Source organism: Oratosquilla oratoria, chromosome 1, assembly GCF_046742065.1.
Source record: "Oratosquilla oratoria isolate Oo_2021 chromosome 1, ASM4674206v1, whole genome shotgun sequence".
NCBI lineage: Eukaryota > Metazoa > Arthropoda > Malacostraca > Stomatopoda > Squillidae > Oratosquilla > Oratosquilla oratoria.
The window spans coordinates 89504651-89525322 of NC_134777.1; positions in this window are offsets into that span (position 1 = coordinate 89504651).

Genomic DNA, 20672 nt, shown 5'->3' on the forward strand with positions numbered 1-20672 from the left:
CCCGATTACGCCACCAGTGCATCAAAACTCAAATATAAAGAGATTAAAATAATGATAATATTCAAATAAACGAATAGAACTCAAATGACAAAAAAATTAAACCAACAAGTATAAAGCGATGGAGCACAAATGAATAAACAAGATTTCGCAAAATCAGCAACTCTGATTTTCTACTTTGCAAAGCGAGTTGTTTGAATTATTCTTAAACAAATATATTCTATTTGATTTTTTGTCTTCATCTGTGTGGTTCTAATGCCTTTGATGTCTGTTGACTACGAACGCACTTTAGAGAATATTAAACATTTGGTATGCGTAATTTGTTTGTCCTTTGCAAATTGGTCCAATCCGAGGTTGCACACGCGTATTCTGTTCTTAATTGTCCAAGGACTATATCAAACGTGGCTAAAATCGTTAGGTATTTACTATAAGTTCTCTTTTATGAGGACCCCCGTTTTGAAAGTGTGGTTCAATGAGAGGTTCCGTGACCACATATGAGAAGACCCACCGTACAGAAAAATGCCCCCTTCCCCACCAAAAAATAAACAAAATAAAAATTGATAAAAAAAAATAGAAATAGAAAATAGAATAAAATATCTATATTGAACATGACAAAGCAATATAGTTCCTTTTAATCCCCACTATTGTGTCACAGATTTCTGAGCTAAAGTTTTCTGTTGTTTTTACAATGAAAATGGAACACCGATTACTTGGTTCATTCAGTCTACTGAGGAATCTCAAAATGATTAATACATAATATTATTCTATTTTATTTTATCATTTCATTATTTCATTAAATATATCACTTTATTTCATTTGACTAGTTCATTTAATTATACTTTAGATTTTTTGTCAATATCATTTTCATTTATTTCATTTTATTTTCTATTGTTATATATTACCTTCTTTTGTAAATCAGTTATTTCTCTTCATTTTACCTTTTATCTTCGTATTTTCAAATTTTGTTTTTGTGACAATTCCGTAATCATTTCATTCAAGAGAAGGTCGGATCATTGACCCTTATATCAACCTATCGAAACGTTTATATCTTGACTCCACGCCGAAGGTAAAAAAGATGACCAGGTAAATGGACAAAAGTCCCTAAAAAAAAAAAAAAAAAAAAAAAAAAAAAAAAAAAAAAAAATAAGATAGGTAAATAAAAAATATAATAAAATAGAAAATAAAATAAAAACAAAATAATAAAAAATAAATAATAGATAAACAAGTAAACAAAACAAAACAAAATAATAACAATTATAACAACAATAATAACAATAACAATAATAATAAAAAGTTGTTATTAGCATAAGTTTATGCTATTGTTGCATTGATATGCCAAAAAAATGATCAGGTATTAATTGGACAAAACTTTAATATATATATATATATATATATATATATATATATATATATATATATATATATATACACACACACTAGCCGAATTACCCATGCGTTGCTGCGAGTTTATGAATCATCCCTAACCTAACCATACCCTACCTAACTTTAACCCTTAACCCTAACCAAAATATATTTTTTAAAATGAAACATAGTTATCCAAGTACCTGGAGTGATAGGGTATCAGAATACATATGGTTATGGGGGTCTATCTGTAAAACCCTAGGAGTTCGTGAACAAACAAACAATACAATTTGACAGACAAATGAAAAATAGTAATCCAAGTACCTTGGGTTATAAGGTTTCAGAATATATATGGTTATAGGGGTCTATCTGCAAAAACCTAGGAGGAGTTCGTGAATAATCTCTAACCTAACCATACCCCACCTAACTTTGACCCTTAATCCTTACTAAAATATATACTTTTTTGAAAATGAAATATAGTTATCCAAGTACCTAAAGTGATAGGGTATCAGAATATATATGGTTATGGGGGTCTATATGCAAAACCCAAGGAGTTCCTGAACAGATAAACAAACAGACAAACAGACAAGTGAAAGATAGTAATCCAAGTACCTTGGGTTATAAGGTTTCAGAATATATATGGTTATAGTGGTCTATCTGCAAAAACCTAGGAGTTGTTTGTGAATAATCATTCACCTAACCATAACCAACCTAACTTTAACCCTTAACCCTAACCAAGGTAATTGTTTTTTGGAAATGAAATCGTTATCCAAGTACATGTAGGGATAGGGTATCAGAATATATGGTTATGGGGGTGTATTTGTAAAACCCTAGGAGTTCGTGATCAAACAAACAGACAGACAGAGGCTACTACTTTATTATAGTAGATATATGTTGTTGTTACTGTTATTATAATACAACGTTATTGCTGAAATTCTGCATGGATATGTCTGAACTTTTCAACATTCATTTACAGGGAAGCTTATGTCCGTAATTGATCATTTTATTCTTATTTAATTTGATAATTTTATATATTTTACCTTTAATTTATCTATTGCTGTTGTTTGTTTTCTGTCCATTTGTGTAATCTTTTATCTTTTATCTCCATTTTTTTCTATTAGTATTCTATTCGTTTATTCTTTAATGTGGAGATGCTTACTAGGAATTCTTCAGTTATATTGAAACCTCAAATTTAAATATTTTATTTTCCAAAAAGAAGCTCACTGGCCGAGCAAATTAGGGCGTCGTTACTTGCGGCGAAGGTCAAGGGGATGGCGGTTCGAATCCTCCCACCGGCGAAGTTGAACCAAGGGCATGGTTCATTAGATTCCACGCTACAAAGTCTTCTGTGAGGGACACCGTCCTAGCCTCCCGATAGGGGGAGTTAGCGACGTTAAACCATATTATCATCATTATCCCAAAGGTGTAGAGTCACATCTGAATGAAGGATTGAAAATATCATTTCTATGTTCCCATGGGGAGGGAGACGTCAAACCCTGACGGTAGCCAAGACAGAAGTAAAAGTATCATCAGGTACGGAAGGGGTTGAATGTAACTGCTGTATTTCAAAATCATATCAAAATACAATTGCTGTATTGTGAGAGCATAATGGATATACATCACGCAGCACTTACACAACCACCCTTTATGCAAAAATGAAAAATGAAATAAAAAATGAAAGACAAAAATAAATTAATAAAAACAAATAAAATAAATATCGTATCGAAGAAATAGAAATATGTTCTGTGTTCGTTTATCTATTTGTGCTGTCAAACGTTATTTGCCAAAGAATTCATATTTAAAAAAACATTAAATATAATATGTATAAAATGTTGAAATTTCATGAAGTCTTCCGTTGTGGTAAAAGAACACAACACTTCTACTATAACAGAAGAGGCTATAGCGCCAACTATAACCACGGGGCTATAGTTGTGATCCAGGGCTTGTTTAACCCTCGTAGAGGCTTAAACGAGAATCCACACATCCACAGAGAGTTAGTGAATATAAGGAGATTTTATTCAGGTTGGTAGTTATCTCCAGGAAGTTGTGAATAAGTAAATGTAACAAAAAAAAATTAAACAGCTTTGTGGATGGGATTGACAGGTGGAAATGGACATGGAACTACCTAGTGTAGGCCTTACGGTCTCTTGCAGTCTCCTTCATTCTTATGTTATGTTCCTACCATTAAAGGTGGAACTTTCCCTTTTAATTTGGTTGCCGTCAACCAATTCTGATCATCACTATGGTACTGCCCACCCAGCTCGGGTTAGCAAAATTTCTTTGATAACTTGACTCATTATCCTCTCCCTATGGCTGACACCCACACTTCGGCGCCTATTCATCAAAGGAATAAGCACGAATAACGTCAAGCAGAATCAAGTTTACAAAATGTCCCACTTTCGCGAAGTGGACATTTGATCCCTTTACCTCAGGGATAAAGTGTCCCATTTTGGTGAAGTGGACATTTGATCCCCTTCCCTCAGAGATACAGAATCGTTTGGCATCATTCAGAATAAAGATAAAATTACAATCTGACAGAAAATGAAATTTTGATATCTTTACGTCAGGATGTCTGGTGGCATTCAGAATCAAACTTGTGTATTATCAGGATGAAAGTGGACATTTGACGCTTTTAATATCAGAGCACAATCTGGCATCACTACAAATGAAAGTAAAGAGGTCTCCCACGCAATAAAGTGTGGAATCCATTTGCTAGAGAAGAGGGTGACATGGAGGGGAAAGTGACACGCGAAGAGGATAAATGATACTATTGAGGAGGGAAAGTGTCCACACACGCACAAAGCATGCATTACACACGTGTGTATATTATATATATATATACACATATATACACATATATATACATATACATATATATATACATATACATATATATACATATACATATATATATACATATACATATATATATACATATACATATATATATACATATACATATATATATACATATACATATATATATACATATACATATACATATATATACATATACATATATATATACATATACATATATATATACATATACATATATATATACATATACATATATATATACATATACATATACATATATATATATACATTATATATATACATATACATATAAATATATACAGTATATATATGTATACATATACATATGTATATGCATATATACATATATACATATATATATATATGCATATATACATATACATAAACGTATATATATATATACATATATATAGATATGTATACATATATATACATACATATACATACATATATATATACATATATATATACATATATATATATACATATATATACATATACATATATATATATACATATACATATATATATACATATACATATATACATATATATATATACATATATATATATATACAAGCGGACAAGCCAGCCAATGAGCGTACGTGGGAAACTGTCCCGCCCTCTCAACCATGAGGGGACCAAAAAAGGTCATCCTTCCAGCCAATCACAAGCTGTGTTTCTGTTTCTTTGTAATATATAAACTCCTGCATTTGTTCCATCTTTGTATTTTGATAATGACTCAGGTAGAGTCGAAACGTCAATAATGACCGGAATAGGAAATCTTCTCTTTCCTTTACCCTTTGCTATAAAGGATACCTTCAGGAAGTTGGAAACTCTGAAGAAGAAATTGATCAGTGCTGAATTTGCAGTTGCTTTTAACCAAGCCTGCCTAAGAGAAAATATATATATACATATATACATCTATATATACATATATACATCTATATATACATATACATATATACATACATATATACATATACTTACATATATAATATACATACATATATACATATACATACATATATACATATACATACATATATACTATACATACATATATAATATACATACATATATACATATACTTACATATATAATATACATACATATATACATATACATACATATATACTATACATACATATATAATATACATACATATATATATATATATATATATATATATATATATATACATATATACATACATACATACGCACATATGTACGCACATCCTTGGGTAGTCCGGTCTTAGGTCAACTGTCCAATCATTGAATGAGTGTATTCTTCCATAAATTTGATTATGACAAAATTAACACTACATATCTTCATAAATGGTGTTTCTATATGTGGTATACAACTGCGTTATTCTATGATTTATAGATTATATAGTGACACGAAACTTTTTCTTTCGTATTACTATGCTGTTACGAAACCCATCATATTTTTGTTTTATTATTAAAACTTTTATCATTCTGTCCTTCCCATCTCAAGTCATGAATAATTAATTTCCTTCAGCGTTCACCATCTTCTTTGTTGTTTTTCCTGAAGACAATAAAGACAGCATACCATTATTGCTCAGCAGTTTTACAAACTGGAACAACTTTCTAAGCGAATATAAACAACGAATACTTTTTTTTTTTTTTTAAAGCTCTTCCAGGGGACTCATACTGAACGTGTCCAAACCTTAAGCTCGAGTAAAGAGTTCTAAACTCCTTTCAAAGGGAAGAAGTTGTGGTTTCCTTGGTTCGTTGAAGCATCAACCAGCCCGAAGGCAGCGTTTCGATGACTTCTGGAAAGTACCTCAACTTCTGCCCAATCATTCATGTTGACGTTCGTGAAGGGTTTCTCCGACATGTAAGAACACACTGTACCTACAACCAATCTCCTTTCAACTCTTCTTCTCCCCTTCGCTTCCCTCCTCCCTCTCTCTCCTTCACCCTCTCTCTCCTTCACCCTCTCTCTCCTTCACCCTCTCTCTCCTTCACCCTCTCTCTCCTTCACCCTCTCTCTCCTTCACCCTCTCTCTCCTTCACCCTCTCTCTCCTTCACCCTCTCTCTCCTTCACCCTCTCTCTCCTTCACCCTCTCTCTCCTTCACCCTCTCTCTCTCTCCTTCACCCTCCTCTCTCCTTCACCTCTCCTCTATTTATCTCTACCTCTATTTATCTCTACCTCTATTTATCTCTACCTCTATTTATCCTTCCCCCTCTCCCTCTCTCTATCCTTCCCCCTCTCCCTCTCTCTATCCTTCCCCCTCTCCCTCTCTTTCCCTCTCTCTTTCTCTCCTCTCCCTCCCTCTCCCCTCCAATCTCTCTCCCCTCCAATCTCTCTCCCCTCCACTCTCTCTCCCCTTCAATCTCCCCTCCAATCTCTCTCCCCTCCACTCTCTCTCCCCTCCAATCTCTCTCCCCTCCCAACTCTCTCCCCACCAATCTCTCTCCCTTCTCTCCCTCCAATCTCTCTCCCTCCAATCTCTCTCCCTCCAATCTCTCTCCCTCCCTCTCCCCTCCAATCTCTCTCCCCTCCAATCTCTCTCCCCTCCAATCTCTCTCCCCTCCAATCTCTCTCCCCTCCAATCTCTCTCCCCTCCAATCTCTCTCCCCTCCAATCTCTCTCCCCTCCAATCTCTCTCCCCTTCAATCTCTCTCCCCTTCAATCTCTCTCCCCTTCAATCTCTCTCCCCTTCAATCTCTCTCCCCTTCAATCTCTCTCCCCTTCAATCTCTCTCCCCTTCAATCTCTCTCTCTCTCTCCTTCAATCTCTCTCTCTCCTTCAATCTCTCTCTCTCTCTCCTTCAATCTCTCTCTCTCCTTCAATCTCTCTCTCCTTCAATCTCTCTCTCTCTCTCCTTCAATCTCTCTCTCTCCTTCAATCTCTCTCTCCTTCAATCTCTCTCTCTCCTTCAATCTCTCTCTCTCCTTCAATCTCTCTCTCTCCTTCAATCTCTCTCTCCTTCAATCTCTCTCTCTCTCTCTCTCCTTCAATCTCTCTCTCTCCTTCAATCTCTCTCTCTCTCTCTCCTTCAATCTCTCTCTCTCTCCTTCAATCTCTCTCTCTCTCTCCTTCAATCTCTCTCTCTCCTTCCCCCCTCTCTCTCTCTCTTTCCCCCTCTCTCCTTTCCCCCTCTCTCCTTCCCCCTCTCTCCTTCCCCCTCTCTCTCTCCTTGCCCCCTCTCTCGCTACTCCTCCCTCTCCCTCTCTCTCTCTTCCCCCGTCTCCCTCTCTCTTTCCTTCTCCCTCTCCCCCTCTCTCTCTTCCCCCTCTCCCTCTCTATCTCTCTTCCCCCTCTCCCTCTCTATCTCTCTTCCCCCTCTCCCTCTCTCTCTCTCTTCCCCCTCCCCCTCTCTCTCCTTCCTTCCCCCTCTCCCTCTCTCTCCTTCCTTCCCCCTCTCCCTCTCTCTCCTTCTTCCCCCTCTCCCTCCTTCCTTCCCCCTCTCCCTCCTTCCTTCCCCCTCTCCCTCTTCTTCCCCCTCTTCCTCTCACTCTTTCCTTCCCCCTCTCCCTCTATCTCCCTCCTTCTCCCTCTCCCTCTCTCTCCTTCCTCCCTTCCCCTTCTCTTTTCTTCCCCCCTTTCTCCTTCACCCCCTCTCTTTCCTTCCCCTCTTTCTCCTTCACCCCCCCTCTCTCTCTCCTTCACCCTCTCTCTCTCTCTTTCTCTCCTTCACCCCTTTTTCTCTCCTTCACCCCTTCTCTTTCCTTCCCCCTTCTATCTCCTCCCCCTCTCTCTCTTTCTCCCCTCTCCTTCCCTCCTCTCTCCTCCCTCCGCTCTCTTTCCTCTCTCTCTCTCTCTCTCTCCTTCACCCCTCTCTCTCTCTATCTCTCTCTCTCTCTCTCTCTCTCTCTCTCTCTCTCTCTCTCCTTCACCCCTCTCTCTCCTCCCTCCTCTTTCTTCTTCCCCCTCTCTCCTTCCCCTCTCTCTCTCTCTCCTTCACCCTTTCTTCCTCCCCCTCTCTCCCTCCCACTCTCTCTCTTCCTCCCCTTCTTTCTCTCTTTACTTTGATCGACAGAAGAGATGACGCCCCTGGCATCACATATTGTCTGATGATGGTTACCGATATGCAAAAGACCTTTTCCCAATTTTTTTTTTTGCAACGAGAACATTTCTTCTTGTGATATCTCTACCTTTATTCAAACAACAAAATATCTACTGTGTCCATACCACGCAAATACAGTACGTATCCATGCACACAGGCATGTACATATTTGATAATATAGTCATATATATATGCATGTATGTATACATGCTTGTATGCATGATTTCATATATTTATGTATGTTCTACGCAGGTGTGCAGGTTTCTATGCATGTACGTTTCTCTGCCTATATGTACATTTTTTACGTATGTATACGTTTCGTGTATAAGAAAATACACAAAAGAAAAAATTTCGGGGCCAAGGGAGAAAAAAATAAATAAATAATTGTAGGTAAAAGATAGCATGTTACTAAAAGACAGAAGAGCCCAAATGGAAAATAAACAAAACGGAAAAAAGGAAAAAGAAAAAATACGAAAAAAGACATTGGTAGGCGGAAATTTTGGGCCGAAAGAGTACAGCCCGTAGTATGGTCTTCAAGATATATGGGAAGGAGGTAATGGAGGATAAACAAGAAGGTACAAACAAGGCCATCCCCCTAAGAACGCGAAATGAAGATAAATGAATGCCAAAAGAGGTAAATATAACGGGATACGTAGAAAGGGAAAGACGTGGAACACGAGAGAGGAGAGAGATAGATAGAGATATAGAGAGATAGACAGGTAGACAGAGACAGGTAGAGAGAGACAGGTAGATAGATAAAGAGAGAAAGAGAAAGAGGAGAAAGAAAAAAGAGAGAGAGAGAGAGACAGAGAGAGAAGCGACAGAGCGAGAGAGAGCTAGAGCAAGAGAGCTAGAGCGAGAGAGAGAGAGAGAGAGACTTACATTAGAAATAACAAGGAAACATTTTCCTGAGAGTTGAGGAAGGAAAATGTCATCTTGCTGTAAGTAGCAAAGATGTTAATCTCCGAGACATGGCGCTGGCTGGATGGACAATGGCGACAGGATAAGGGACGCTTTCGGACTGAAAAGTCCGACGGAATAGGACTTATTCCGAAATAACATGATGGCAAAATTGGCCGAGCCAGACTTGCTTGTCATGTGGTGTTACATGTAAGTCACCAATGGCAACCTGATCTCTCTCTTATAACTCATATGTCAGTGAAATACATTGCCATATTCCAATAACAAGTACAATATATCACTGCACAAATATACATATGAAAAGATACATACATGTAGATATATCCTATGTGATTAATGTAGTTGTGTGTGTGTGTGTGTGTGTGTGTGTGTGTGTGTGTGTGTGTGTGTGTGTGTGTGTGTGTGTGTGTGTGTGTGTGTGTGTGTCTGTGGTGTGTGTGTGTGTGTGTGTGTGTGTGTGTGTGTGTGTGTGTGTGTGTGTGTGTGTGTGTGTGTGTGTGTGTGTGTGTGTGTGTGTGTGTGTGTGTGTGTGTGTGTGTGTGTGTGTGTGTGTGTGTGTGTGTGTGTGTGTGTGTGGTGTGTATGTGTGGTGTGTGAATAGTGTGTGGTGTGTGTGTGGTGTGTGTGGTGTGTGTATGGTGTGTGTGTGTGTGTGTGTGTGTGTGTGTGTATATATATATATATATATGTGTGTGTGTGTGTGTGTGTGTGTGTGTGTGTGTGTGTGTGTGTGTGTGTGTGTGTTTGTATGCGTGTGTGTGTTGGTGCGTGTGTGTGTTTGTGTGTGTGTGTTTGTGTGTGTGTGTGTGTGTGTGTGTGTGTGTGTGTGTGTGTGTAGTAATAATAAATAATAATAATTTACGGTTTACTGGGTATAGCAGCATTTCTGCTGAAAATATACATCCTACAAGAAAATAACATTATAATACTATGACAGTGAGAAGACGTTGTTACAAGCATTCAAAAACTAGACAAATAAAACAGCAGGCTTAGTAATAGGTACAACAATGTTAATACTAGTTGTTGATTAAGTCCACAAATGTCGGTATGGGGCTCTTCTTATACCGGTCAGTACGTGCTCTGATCGGCTTGATGGAATTATGGTGCCTCACCTGGCACCGTGGACGAGGTACCTGAGGAGGTAGTAGGTTCCGGTGCCGAGGATGCTTGACCAGGGTGACCGCAAACGACCTCAAACTCTGAAGATAGCGGTCAGCAAGGGTGGGTAGTCCCAGTGTGGTGAGAGCGTGCTGGTAGGTGGTGTAATCTTTGCCAAGGATTGTGCGACAGGCTCTTTTCTGCACTTTCTCCAGCTGACGCTGCTGCGTCATAGTGAGAAAGGAGATCCAAGAGGGGGGTGCGTACATCAACTTGGGCAAAATGAAGGAAGTGAAGATGGTCTTGAGATCTTCAGCCTGTGCGCGCGCGCGCGTGTGTGTGGTGTGTGTGTGTGTGTGTGTGTGTGTGTGTGTGTGTGTGTGTGTGTGTGTGTGTGTGCGCGCGTATGTGCATGTGCGCGTATGTGCATGTGCGCGTATGTGCATGTGTGCGTGTGCGCGCGTGTGTGTGTTCGTTCATCTGTATATATTTGCTCATCAAGAACGAAAAATATATATACATTTGCAAATCAAACTGATTGAAAGTGTTCACCTCTGTTTGGATTGAGAATAAATATAAAAATGATAAATACATAATAATAATAAAAATAACCTATCTTGATACGAATACCCTAAAGAAAACTAATTAGACCTATGAACGTTGACAGGTGAAACAATCTACGACATATTTCAAGTCTTTTTCTCTCCGCGAGGTTGTATAAGAAATGATTAAAACATCCCAAGGAACTGATCTCGCGGTCCACCTGAGAAAGATTCTCCCATGCAGTGGGAAGTGAGAAACCCCTAGAAGGGCAAAGCCCCGTCAGTTACGGTAATCCGCCGTTTTTTTTTTCTCATTTCATATATATACACACACACACACACACATATATATATATATATATATATATTTTTTTTTTAAGCCGATGTTTGGGTCGCCTCCCCGCCTGGCCAGGGCTGCCTGGAACCAACGCAGTAAGCCCACAGCGGGTCCCGGGACTCGAATCCCACGACCACCTGCTCATGGGATACCACTCGACCCTCCTAAACTCAACAACGCCCAAAGGCGTTATCACACTGGGCTATTTTTCCTCCGACTGTTGGAGCAGATTTGCTGTCCGCAGCTTTCGGGAACGAGTCTGATGTGCTGGAGGAAAGTTATTTTCCTCCAGCATATCAAATGACAATCTATGTATTTCAAAACAAAATATTTTGCCATAGCGATTCCACGGCGGAATTCGATGAATCGGTAGTTGAAGGAAAAATATCCCAGTGTGATGACCCCTGACGTCATCTCATCACCGATGCGGCCATGACACTCGCGCGCAGTCTATCGGAGATTTATTTAACGTCAGCGAACGAATAATCGAAAGGACTTCGGGGAGAGATCGAAGTTCTCTTGTGACGAACTGATACAGACTGGCAAATACGTATTGAACTGCGCATCTGGGGAGAGGAGCTGTTTGGGTCTTGCCAGGGAGCGTCGAGCCGGGGTGTGATTTATGTAGATTGTCAGTAGAATGGATGTTGAGGGGAATGGCCTTGCGGACTGAGGGAAAAAAAAGGCCGCGGATAGAGAGTGAGAAAAGACAGAAGAGAGAGAGACAGACAGAAGAGAGGAAAGAGAAAAAAAGATAAGAAAAGAGAAAATGGAGCGAGATAAGAGAGATGAGATAAAAGAGACAGACAGAGAGATAGAGAAGAGAAAAAAGATAAGAAAAGAGAGAAGGGAGCGAGATAAGAGAGATAAGAGATAAAAGTGACAGACAGATAGAGAGGGAAGAGAGAGAAGAGAAATAATGATAAAATATGAGAGATAAGAGATGAGAGAGAGAGAGAGAGAGACAGAGAGAGAGAGAGAGACAGAGAGAGAGAGAGAGAGAGAGAGAGAGAGGGGGGGGAACGTGAAGATTAATGTGGAAGATTTGTCAGATGATATGAGGAGTAAACAGAAACGGCTACGTACGTGCCCATCACCATACTCATTACTGAACTTTTCATGATCGTATTCATGTACGTCAACTCATGAATGTACATGAAATGTAAGTGTATGTACACATAAACATACGCACATTAACAAATGATAACAATACATACACACGCATGTACGCTTGCAGAGTGCATACACACACGCACACGGAGGCATACATTATGGTTCTGTCGTACACGTGGAAGCACAAATGTACGTATACACACGTCTACACACAACAGTAACCCTACATTTACACATACACATACACACGCACGCACGAACGCACACACACACACACACACAGAGTTGAAAAACACATGCATACGTGTATGGACGTTAAAGACATGCAACAAGAACACACCCACCGATACAGACAGACACAGAGGCAGGAAGAGACAGACAAAGATATACAGACAGACAGACAGACAGACAGACAGACACAGACACAGACAGACAGACAGACAGACAGACAGACAGACAGACAGACAGACAGACAGAGACAGACAGACAGACAGACAGACAGACAGACAGACAGACAGACAGACAGACACACACACACACACACACACACACACACACACACACACACACACACACACACACACACACACACACACACACACACACACACACACACAGAGAGAGAGAGAGAGAGAGAGAGAGAGAGAGAGAGAGAGAGAGAGAGAGAGAGAGAGAGAGAGAGAGAGAGAGAGAGAGAGAACCCGTGCCCATTTGCCGCGCTGCCCTATGAGGCAAAGCGAGACGAATACATCAGGGGAGTTCATTTGTCTGGCGCGAGCACAGACACGAGATGACATCGTGGATAAAAACCGCGGCTCTGGCTAAACCCGTCTCCATTTGTTTACAAAGTCCTCAGGACCATCCTCGCCTGGTCCCGAGGTCCCCTGTGGCCACAACAATAACGCTACAACGTTGAACCAAATGAAATGAGATCTCTTTTCTTGACTTTTCTTTGTTAAAATGTCTCCTTGTTCTTCTGATCGGGGCTTCGTTCAACATGTAAAAAGTTGTCTGGGTTTATTAGATATCTTGTCATCTAGGATTCGAGTGTGTGTCTAAGTTGAATCTACTTGCGAGTTTTATGTGTATGACAGTGTAGTTATAAGGTGTATGAACATGACAAACTACACACACACACACACACACACACACACACACACACACACACACACACACACACACACACACACACACACACACACACACACACACACACACACACACACACACGCTCGCGTGAACAGATTATGAATATGATCTTCAGGTTCTGTATAGACGGACTGAACATAACAATGTGATGTCGGGAACATGACAGTGTGATTACGAGTGAATATGACAATAATTACGTGTCATAACAACACAGTAGTGACTGTCTTCTACAAATATAACAAATTCTATGTACAACATTTATGAACATGCTACACAAGTAGGCTTAGGCCCTGTTCACACAAGCGGTTTGAACCGCGCTGAAACCGCGGCGGTTCGGTCCATTGACTTGTATTGTAATTGAGCCACCGCTTTTGAAACCGCTAGTGTGAACAGGTCCCAAGTTAGGTATCGTTTAAACATTTTCTTTTTGTATAAACATGAACTACGATCAAACACTTATGATCACAAGACGTGTTATAAAACTCTTCCTTTGTGTGAAGTCCTTTTCCAGTCTCCCGCCTGATAGGCTACATGTCCTTAAGCCTTGTTAACACGGGGCTAGTTTATTCGCCGCCAGTGCTAGTTGCAAATTAACTTACCTAACGGCAAGTAAGTGTTCACACTAGAATAGTTTGGAAGCAAGTTTACTAACTTTCCCTTGACACTGGGCAAGTATAGGGCTAGTTTACAAAGGGCTAGCACTAGTCAATGAGGTTTATGGAAATGTAGCCTATCCTGGGTGATCCCTTACATACCACATGGCACTTTTCCTCTCATCCAACTTGGCGCCAAGCGATTTTATTCATCTCCAAAGCACCCCCCTCCCCCTCCATCTTCCCCAACCCTCCCCATCCACAACCTTTCCCCCTCCTCCCTTTCATCTGCCCCTCCCCCTCCCTCTCCTCCCCCAACCACTCCGCAACCCCTCCCCCATCCCCAACACGTCCCCCAATCCTTTCCCCTATCCCTCCCAATCCACAACCCTTCTCCCTCCTCCCCTTCATCTACCCCAACCCCTCCCCCTCCCTCTCATTCTCCATTTCCCCCCACACTCTCCCCAACCCCTCCCCATCCCCAACACGTCCCCCAATCCTTTCCCCATCCTTCCCCATCCACAACCCTTCCCCCTCCTCCCCTTTATCTCCCCTAACCCCTCCCCCTCTCCCTCTCCTTCTCTATCTCCCCCAACCTATCCCCAACCCCTCCCTATCCCCAACCCCTCCCTATCCCCAACACGTCCCCCAATCCTTTCCCCCATCCCTCCCCATCCACAACCCTTCCCCCTCCTCCCCTTCATCTCCCCCAACTTCTCCCCAACCCCTCCCCCATCTCCCCCATCCCCTCGGTAGCGAAGGAGTTAAGCTTAACCTTCGTCTGTGTATGATGAGTCATGCACATACTTCATCTGCATGATGAAGGCTCTCCCCAGCTCCCACTGGTTCTTGTTCTACAGTTGCGACCACAAGTTCCTGAACACGATTTGATCTTTCACTTCAAATATAAAATCTGACTCAGAACATTTAATATTGTACTAAATATATTATATATATATATATATATATATATATCTATATATATATATAAATTTATATATATATATATATATATATATATATATATATATATATATGTATATAAAATAAACAATAATAATAATGGTAATGGAATAATAGACAAATGAATTCATAAATAAATTAAAAATAAAGAATAAAAACAAGATAAATGAAAGTAGAACAAAAGTAACTAAAAACAGAATAAAGAAAAATGCAGTATGAAAAAGAAATACATAGAAAACGGGGAAATTCATGAATATTTAGAAAATTTAAATGAATAATTATCTTACTAAAAACACACAAAAATGCACAAAAATGCACACGCAAAGCCCATCAACAAAGGCTATGCGTATTTTTAATAAATAAATAAATAAATAAATAAATAAATAAATATATAATAATAATAATAAAAAAAATCCTCCCCCACATCTGTACACTCATCCAGAATGTATCGGTCATCAAGGTTTGTTGTACCTTGTAAATCACACGAAGATTTACGATCTGCTCGCTGGTTCTAAGCTAAATTATATTTCTATGCAAACAAAGCCTTGTGACCGGGAATTTCTCTCTTGCATTTCGTGTGATCACTACGGCATTAGGTAACACTTGTGGCACATGTGTGGCCATTTATGGATTGAAACATGTGAAAAAATAAACAAATAATCAAATGAATAGATAAATAAATAGATAAATAGATAAATATATACACAAATGCATAAATAAATACATGCATAAATATATACATAAATACATAAATAAATAAAGATAAATAAACAAATATAATTAATAAACAATATGAACAATGTATAAGCAAATAGATAAAAATTAATAAACAAAATAAGCAAGTAAATATATAAGCAAATAGATAGAAATTAGTAAACAAAATAAACAAGTAAATATATAAATGAATAAATAAAAAATCAATTATTTGATAAATATACAGATAAACAGATAAAAAGATAAATAAATAAATCAGTAAATACACACCAATGTATACATATATACATAAATACATATACATAGAAACTACATAATGAACAAACAACTGAATAGAAGATAAATTAGTGAATATGTAATATATAATAAATATATGATCAAAATTGATTGGCTAAATAGATGAATAAATACATAAAGATGCACAAATAAACGAACGAAAGAATTTATGAATAGATAAAGACATGAATGAACGAATATACAATAGACAAGTCAACATACGAATATATGAATGTATACATAAACACATAAATAAGAACTGAATGAGCGAAAGAGTGAATATGTAAATGGATGAAATATCCAAGTTAAATAAAATGTCTACATATCTAATTACCAAATATTCAAATGGACAAATACTTATGGCAATTAATAAATGATAAACAAAGATACAGACTAAACAAACAATTAAAAAATAAATAAACACACAAAGAAATAGATACCTGAATACATATGTTACTTAAATTTTGTATAATAAATCATTTTGTACCCAACATCCAATAGCTGAATACTTGAATACCAAAATTGATATGAATAAAGATCTCATAATAAGACCAAAAACATAAAATTGTACAGTCACTATGATCAAACTAAACCCAAAATTTGAGAGAGAATAACAAAGTTCATAAATAAATAAAAAAATAAATATTGTTCATTTATTTTTCTCCTCGGGAGGAAATCTCCACAATAATATATCGTTTTCCTTTAACAGGTTTTGAGCAACTTGAAAACTAGTTTATAAATTCATGATAATGTCTTTGTGTTTTCATTTTATCTTTATATAATATGAATGTGTTTACTTAATTCCTTTGAAAAAATCACGCAAAGCTTATAGACGATTGCACTCAGTCGTAGTGTAGGTCTTATGGTCTTTTGCAATCTCCTTCATTCTTATGTTCTTATGAAAATTCTCTTTCAACCGAAAGCGTTGAAATGAATAATAAAAGATTCGAACTGATAATACGATGTTAATACATTTTTAACAACAAAAAAATCTCACGTACAAGGCATATATAATGGGAATTTGCAAAGCTAAAATGAAATTCACATTTTACATAAGATAGCTAACATGCAGACCATCATGCAGAAACAAAACTCGTGTTCATTGTCATGCAAAGCTAAAAAGGGGGAAAAATGAATTTCATTCAAACATGGATAAACACAAAAGACGCCTTCAAAATCATTTAAATTTTATTTGAAAAAATATGCACACAAGCAAGCAAGCGACACACACCGAATAAAAATGACTGCTGTATGTCTAAATTATGTGAAGAAATGCACTTTTCCATATAGATGTATAAATAGTGAAATAGTCTGGGTGATAGAGCCCAAAATGGAATAGCAAGAGAATTTAAATCTAAATATGGCTACTGGGAAATGAGGATATAGACAAAGTTGGAACCATACAAAATATTGAGGCTAGATATGGAGACTAGGAGACGGGACCCCATGGGCGTTGTTCTTCTCCATATAATACAATAATGTAGATACAACGAGGCAAACATGCGCGCGCACGCACACACACACACACACACACACACACACACACACACACACACACACACACACAGACACACACACATTATTTCGGTACAGCTGCGCTTCGGGTCGTTACTCTGACTCTCGTGGGCGGGGAGTTGGGTATGTGTGTGTGTGTGTGTGTGTGTGTAAGGTCATAGCATTACCCATAGATCGGACCTACGAGCTCTGAGCTCTCTTCCAGGAGGGAAATAGCTGTCGATCACGAGTCCAACACGTGATCCAAAGACCAAGTGAAAGTGAATACATACACACACACACCTTAGGCTACGTATGGTAAATTGTAGAGCAGGATACGGGACCCGACGAGCGTTGTTTTGTTCTATATATTACAATTAAGAAAATGCAATTAAATAATTACACACGCCCTACCAATCCGCCCATCTCATCTCTGACATTCGCTTCTTAGATTGGTTCATCTTTGGAAACTGAGTATTGTAAAGTATAAGACTAGAAAATGTTTATTCAGAAAAGAAAGTTACATTTCATATCTTAAGCTCGTTTCAGTGTCAACCACATTAGATATGCATGTAAAGCAGAGGCAAAATGCGAAGAAATTTTACTTAATAAATTGAAAAACTTTAGCTGTGTACTGCATGATTTATGAAGACTAGAGAAATGTTAATAGAACAATGTATTACTTAAAGAATTATGATAACAGCGATATTGAGACGTTTGATAGATTTAATGTTGACACGCATCTTCGTGTTATGCACACCACGCATACATTTATGCACGCACGCACGCACGCACACATACACACGCGCACACACACATATACATACATATATTAATGAGTACATACAAACACATTTCATATATACAAACACATTACATACAGTACATACGAGTACACACACATTACATGTATATACATATACAATTGCATATATTCATGTGCACATATATTGATCATTAACGTATTTTCATAACAGCATTACCTGTATATGGAACAATATGTAAAATTATCATTTTCTTTATCTATATATTTATCTATTTATTTTCATATATGATATGATAATTCTTAGTAGTGGAATGATATGTGCGCGGATGTCAGAGGATTCGCCATCGCCGTCCTAAGAATTGGAGGACGTTAACACACAAACAAATCCCAGCTCGTAAATTTAGCCTTAACGCCTTCGCTACCGAGGGAGAGGGGGGGTGGGGAGAGAGGAAGGGGGAGCAGAGACGAGAGGGAAGCGGGTAAGAGAAGGGAGCGGGGAAGAGAGGGGAGAGGGGAAGAGAAGGGAGCGGGGAAGAGAGGAGAGCGGGGAAGAGAGGAGAGCGGGGAAGAGAGGGGAAAGGGGAAGAGAGGGGAGAGGGGAAGAGAGGGGAGCGGGGAAACGAGGGGATAGGGGAAGAGAGGGGAGAGGGGAAACGAGGGGATAGGGGAAGAGAGGGGAGGGGAATAAGAGAGCGGGGAAGAGAGGAGAGCGAGAAAGAAGTGAGCGGGAAAGAGAGGGGAGGGGGGGAAGAGAGGGTAACAGGAAAGAAAGGGGAGAAAGGACGAGAAGAGAGCGGGGAAGAGAAGAGAGCGGGGACGAGAGGGGAACGGAGAAGAGAGAGGAGCGGAGAAAAGAGGGGAGCGGAGAAAAGAGGGGAACGGAGAAGAGAGAGGAACGGACAAGAGAGGTGAACGGGGAGGAGTGGAGGGGAAAAGAGGGGAGCGGGGAAGAGAAGAAAGTGGGGAAGAGAGGGGAGTGGGGGAGGAAAGAGGGGGTTGGGAGGGGAGAGGAGGAGGAGAGGGGAGAGGGGGAAAGGGGAAAGGGGAAGGGGATCAGGGGAGAGAGGGGAATGAAGTAGAGGAGAGAGGAGATAAGTGGAAAGGGGGAAAAGGTAGCGGAGAAGAGAGGGGAGGAGGAGAGGGAATGAGGTAGAGGAGAGAGAGGGAAGAAGAGAGGGGAGAAGTTGAGATGGGAGAAAGGTAGGGGGAATGAGAGAGAGAAGAAGGGAATAGGGGACAAGAGGGAAGCGGGGAATAGAGCGGAGAGGGGAAAAGAGGGGAGCGTCGAAGAGAGGGAAGCCGGGACGAGAAGGAAGCGGGAAAGAGAGGAGAGCTGGGAAGAGAGGGTAACGGGGAAGAGAGGGGAGTGGGGAAGAGAGTGGAGTTGGGAAGAGAGAGAAGCGTGGAAGAGGGAAGAGGGAGAGAGGGGGAAGAGAGGGGAGTTGGGAAGAGAGTGGAGTTGGGAAGAGAGAGAAGCGTGGAAGAGGGAAGAGGGAGAGAGGGGGAAGAGAGGGAAGCGTGGAACAGGGAAAGAGGGGAGAGGGGAGATGGAGAGAGGGGGAGATGGAGAGAGGGGGAGAGGTGAGATGGAGAGAGGGGGAGAGAGGAGAGGGGATGAGGGGGACATGGGAAGATGGGGACAGGGGAAGAGGGGGACAGGGAAAGAGGGGGATAGGGAGAGAGGGGGACAGGGGAGAGGGGGACAAGGGGAAAGGGGGAGATGGGAAGAGGAAAAGGGGGAGAGGGGAAGGGAGAGAAGGGAAGAGGGAGAGAGGGGAAGAGGGAGAGAGGGGAAGAGGGAGAGAAGGGAAGAGGGAGAGAAGGGAAGAGGGAGAGGGGGAGGGGGAACAGGGGGAGAAGGGAAGGGGGACAGGGGGAGAAGGGAAGGGGGACAGGGGGAGAAGGGAAGGGGAGATGGGAAGAAAAGGGGGAGAGGGGAAGGGAGAGAAGGGAAGAGGGGAGGAGGAGAGGGGAAGAGGGAGAAGGGAAGAGGGGAGAAGGGAGGGAGATAAAGCGAGGGGAGAGGGGAGCGGGGGAGAGGGAGAGAGAGAGAGAGGGGGAGAGAGGGAGAGGGAGAGGGAGAGAGAGGGAGAGAGGGAGAGGGAGAGAGGGAGAGAGGGGGAGAGGGAGAGAAGGAGAGATGGGAGGGGGGAGAGAGGGGGAGATGGGGAGAGGGGGAGATGGGGAGAGGTGGAGAGGGGAAGGGGAAAAAGTGAGAGAGAAGGGGGAGATGGGAAGGGGGAGGTGGGAATGGGGGAGAGGGGAAAAGAGGAGAGGGGAAGGGGAGAAAGGAAGGAGAGGGGGAGAGGGGGAGAGGAGAGAGGGGGAGGGAGAGAGGGAGAGGGGAGGGAAGGGGGAGAGGGGGAGAGGGAAGGGGGAGAGGGGGAGAGGGGAGGGGGCGAGAGAGAGGGGAAGAGGGAGAAGGGAAGGGGGAGGGAGATAAAGCGGGGGGAGAGAGGGAGCGG